This window comes from Myotis brandtii, unplaced genomic scaffold, assembly GCF_000412655.1.
Source record: "Myotis brandtii unplaced genomic scaffold, ASM41265v1 scaffold10, whole genome shotgun sequence".
NCBI lineage: Eukaryota > Metazoa > Chordata > Mammalia > Chiroptera > Vespertilionidae > Myotis > Myotis brandtii.
In genome coordinates this window covers 1453040-1458230 of record NW_005353325.1, presented here as the reverse complement: position 1 = coordinate 1458230, position 5191 = coordinate 1453040, and the positions used below count along the sequence as shown (strand labels likewise).

The following is a 5191-nucleotide window of genomic DNA, read 5'->3' as shown; positions in this document are numbered from 1 at the left end:
AAACCAAGAGCTGGTTCTTTGAAAGGATAAACATGATTGATGCACCTCTAGCCAGGCTCAACAAGAAGCAAAGAGAAAGGACCTATATAAAGAAAATCAGAAATGAAAGAGGTGAAATAACAATAGACCCCACAGAAATACAAAGCATTGTAAAAAATTACTATGAGCAACTCTTTTCCAACAAACTAGACAACCTAGAGGAAATGGACATTTTCATAGAAAAATACGACTTCCCAAAACTCAATCAGGAAGAATCAAATAATCTCAATAGGCCAATAACTATGGAGGAAACTGAATCAGTAATCAAAAAACTTTCAGCAAACAAAAGCCCTGGGAGAGACAGTCTCACAGGGGAGTTTTACTAAACATTCAAAGAAGAACTAAAACTTAACCTCCTCAGACTATTCTAAAAAAATGCAAGAGGAAGGAACACTTGCAAGCTCTTTCTATGAAGCCAGCATTACCCTAATCCCAAAACCAGATAAAGACAATACAAAGACAGAGAATTACAGACCAATATCCCTCATGAACATAGATGTCAAAATCCTCAACAAAATTCTAGCAAATCAGTTCCAACATTACATTAGAAAGATCATACACCATGACCAAGTTGGATTTATTCCGGGGATGCAAGGATGGTACAATATCCGCAAACCAATAAATTTGATACATAACAAACAAATTGGAAGATAAAAGTCACATAGTCATATAAATTGATGCAGAAAAAGCATTTGACAAAATCCAACACCCTTTCTTGATAAAAACCCTCAGCAAAGTAGCAATGGAGGGATCATACCTCAACATAATAAAATTCTTGTATGACAAACATCATACTCAATGGGCTAAAACTAAAACCATTTCACCTAATAACAGGAACAAGACAGCATGCCCACTCTCACCACTCCTGTTTGACATAGTATTAGAAGTGCTAGCCATAGCGATTAAACAAGAAGAAATAAAAGGGATTCAAATTGGAAAAAAGGAAGTAAAACTGTCATTATTCACAGATGACATGATACTGTACATAGAAAACCCTAAAGACTCCATCAAAAAATTATTAGACTAAATAAATGAATTCAGCAATGTAGCAGGATACAAATTTAACACCCAGAAATCTTTGGCATGTTTATACACCAATAGTGAACTTACAAAAGAGAGATTTTTTAAAAATCCCATTTACCATTGCAACAAAGAAATTAAGATACCTATAAAATATCCATACTACCCAAAGCAATCTATGGATTCAATGCAATCCCCATTAAAATACCAGTGGCATATTTCACAGACCTAGAACAAACTCTCCAAAAATTCATCTATATCCTATATAATAAAAGGCTAATATGCAAATCGACCAAACAGCAGAACAACCAGTTGCTATGATGCGCATTGACCACCAGGGGGCAGACACTCAATGCAGGAGCTGCCCCCTGGTCAGTGTGCTCACACAGGGGGAGGGCCACTCAGCCAGAAGCCGGGCTGACGGCTGGCTAGCGCAGCGGTGGTGGCGGGAGCCTCTCCCACCTCTGTGGCAGCACTAAGGATGTCCAACTGATGGCTTAATCCCGCTCTCTGTAGGGAATGGGCCTAAGCCATCAGTCGGACATCCCCCGAGGGCTCCCGGACTATGAAAGGGCACAGGCCGGGCTGAAGGGAACCCCCGCTCCGCCTCCAGTGCACGAATGTCATGCACCGGGCCTCTAGTATATATATAAAAGCCTAAGCAACCAGAACAACCGGAACCACCAGTTGCTATAACACGCACTGACCACTAGGGTCCAGGTGCTCAACACAGGAGCTGCCCCCTGGTGGTCAGTGCACTCCCACAGCCAACCTCCCCCGACTGGCCAACCTCCTGCGGGCCCTCCCCCCGACTGGCCAACCTCCTATGCCCTGTCTCTCTCTCAGGCCAGCAGCCCCAATCGGCCTGCCACCTGCCCGCTGTCATGGTGGCCTGGTGGTGAGGGAAGAAGGAGTGGGGGAAGCAGAGAACCACGCAGTGGAAGGGTGCCGACAATGGCAGCGGTGGCATCCAGCATCCATTCCTTCCACACCCGGCCAGGCGACCGTCGCCTCCTCTCCAACCCGGCCCTGATTGGCATGGCCTCGATCAGTCCTGATCACCAGCCAGACCTAGGGACACCACCCATGCATGAATTTTGTGCACCAGGCCTCTAGTATGGAATAAAAAAAGACCCCGAGTAGCCGCAGCTATTCCCCAAATCCTGAGAAAGAAGTACAAAGTAGGAAGGATCTCAATACCAGATGTCAAGTTATACTAAAAGGCCACGGTTCTCAAAACTGCCTGGTACTAGCACAAGAACAGACATGTATACCAATGGAACAGAACAGAGAACCCAGAAATCGACCCAAGCCACTATGCTCAATTAATATTTGACAAAGAAGGCAAAACCATACACTAGATTCAAGACAGTCTCTTCAATAAATGGTGTTGGAAAAATTGGACAGATACGTGCAAAAAAATGAAACTAGACCACCAACTTACACCATACACAAAAATAAACTCAAAATGGATAAAGGGCTTAAACGTAAGATCGGAAACCATAAAAATCTTAGAGGAATCCACAGGCAGCAAAATATCAGACATATGTTGTAGCAATATCTTTACTGATATAGCTCCTAGGGCAATTGGAAACTAATGAGAAAATAAACAAATATGACTACATCAAGGTAGAGAAGGCTTTTGCACAGGAAAAAAAATCAACAAAACAACAGAAGAGCCTACTGCATGGGAGAACATATTTGCGAATGTGATCTCTGATAAGGTTTTAATCTCCAAAATTTACAGGGAGCTCATACAAATTTAAAAAGGGAAGATAAACAATCCAATCAAAAAATGGACAAAGGACCTAAATAGACATTCAAAAGAGGAGGACATATAGAAGGCCAAGAGACATATTAAAACATGCTCAAAGTCACTAATCATCTGAGAAATGCAAGTCAAAATGACAATGAGGTACCATCTCACACCTGTCAGAATGGCTATCATCAACAAATCAACAAACGACAAGTGCTAGTGAGGATGTGGAGAAAGAGGAACCCTCATGAACTGCTGGTGAAAATGCAGGCTGGTGCAGCCACTGTGGAGTTCTGTCAAAAAACTAAAATTGGAACTCCCATTTGACCCAATAATCCCACATTTAGGAATATATCCCAAGAAATCAGAAACACCAATCAGAAAGGATATATGCACGCCTATGTTCATAGCAGCACAATTCACCATAGCTAAGATTTGGAATCAGCCTAAATGCCCATCAGCAGATGAGTAGATTAAAAACTGGGTACATCTGCACAATGGAATACTATGTTGCTGTAAAAAAAGAAGGAATTCCTATCATTTGCAACATCATGGATGGACCTGGAGAGCATTATGCTAAGAGAAATAAGCCAGTCAGAGAAAGATAAATATCACATGATCTCACTCATTTGTGGAATATAACTAACAACATAAACTGAAGGATAAAAATAGATCCAGAGACAGAGAAGCATCGAACAGACCATCAAACCTCAGAGGGAAGGCAGGGGAGAGTGGGGGAGGGGTTAGAGATCAACCAAAGGACTTGCATGCATAAGCATAACCAATGGACACAGACACTAGAGTGGTGAGGGCATGTGCTGGGGGGGCGGGGGGGAGCAATGGAGAGAAAAGGAGACATATGTAATACCTTAATCAATAAAGAAAAATAATAGATAAATTCATTCAAAATCTGAAATATAATAGAAAAATAATAAAAATACCAACACTTAAAATTTATATAGCAATTTAAAGATTATACATCACATGTAGAGAACATATTTGTACATGACTTATCTCTTTTGATTCTCACAGCTCCCTGAAATACGTGGAACAGAAATTATTATTTCTATTTTACATGGAACTAAAAATAAAAGGACTTAAGTATGTCATTAAATTTATACTTCAGAGTATAAATTAGGATACAACATCATTCTGACATTTCAAAGTGATTTAAAATTATTGAAATAGAACCTGACAGAAGCACATTCAAGGGGAACATACTTAAGGGAAAACACCAAAATTATATTTGCCAGATAGGGAGTGTCTGGACTTAAAAAATTGCCTGTGTGCTGCTTGCTAGACACTGATTTTAACTACGAGATTCATCGGGTTTTTTAATCTACAAGACATTATCGTTATCTTGCCCAGTCAGCATGGATGCTACACCTAGAGAGAATAGAGGTGAATTTGTTCATTTCACACCTTAGGCTACAAAATATTGGGCATCACTGTCAAATCCAGCCAAATGCCTTTCGAATCAGGGGATCAGCGTGAACAATGCTGTCTCAGCACACCTGAGCCATTTTTTCTAGCAGTTTCATATCAGGTCCCAAAGTCAGGAAACTGCTGATTCTGGGCAAAAGTATAAAATAACTCCAGTTTTCCCTCTCTCCTCATGTCCTTTTCTCATCTCTGTCCCTTAAACAAACCTGTTTGCTCATTCAACCATTCATTCACACTCTGGTTTAAACACAGGAAAAGAAAACTACAATCATTGTTGACTCTCTCAGAGTTATTTGTATTTCAGTATAGTCAAAGCTGAAGATATTGAGATCTGATGGAGGCATTTCAAGCGGGTCACTTCCCAATTAACCTGAAATCACCTTCAGTAGATGCCCCCTACATACACTACCAACAGAGGCCCATATTTTGACTCAAAAACAAACCTCACTCAGTGAGACTGAATAGTATTGAAAAGGAATAATGGCGTTTGGTTTGTTTGACTTTGGATTCATATATCTCTGTCCATTTTGCAGAACCACAAGTGCAAATTTAAATGTGGAATAGCTGCATGGTGCCTATGCAAAACCAATTCATCAAGATATGCTTACATTCTACGACACTGATTTTGAACACAGTAAGGCAGATACCATCTGTTGATTCTGAAAGTCATTCTCTTCCACAAATTCAGAGAACCAGGTTATGAAATCCCCTTGGAGTGGGGGACAGGGCAGAGGGGTTGTGATGTCAGTGGAAAGAATATCTTATCATCATGTAATGTGGTAGTTGATTTAACACACTAGTTATAACAAATTACTGTGTGGATGTGAGAGTTTCAGACAAAAGTTGACATTTCAAAGCAAACATACCATGTAATTGCAAGGACACAATTGGAAGCAAAAATGACTAGATATAGATAGATAGACATAGACAGAT

At 40.5% G+C, this 5191-nt stretch overlaps 1 protein-coding gene across 1 annotated transcript in view; it reads right to left on the bottom strand.

Moving 5' to 3' along the window:
* GABRB1 (gamma-aminobutyric acid (GABA) A receptor, beta 1) overlaps positions 1-5191 on the bottom strand; it is a 369308-nt gene that overhangs the window by 349998 nt on the left and 14119 nt on the right. The window lies entirely within an intron of this gene.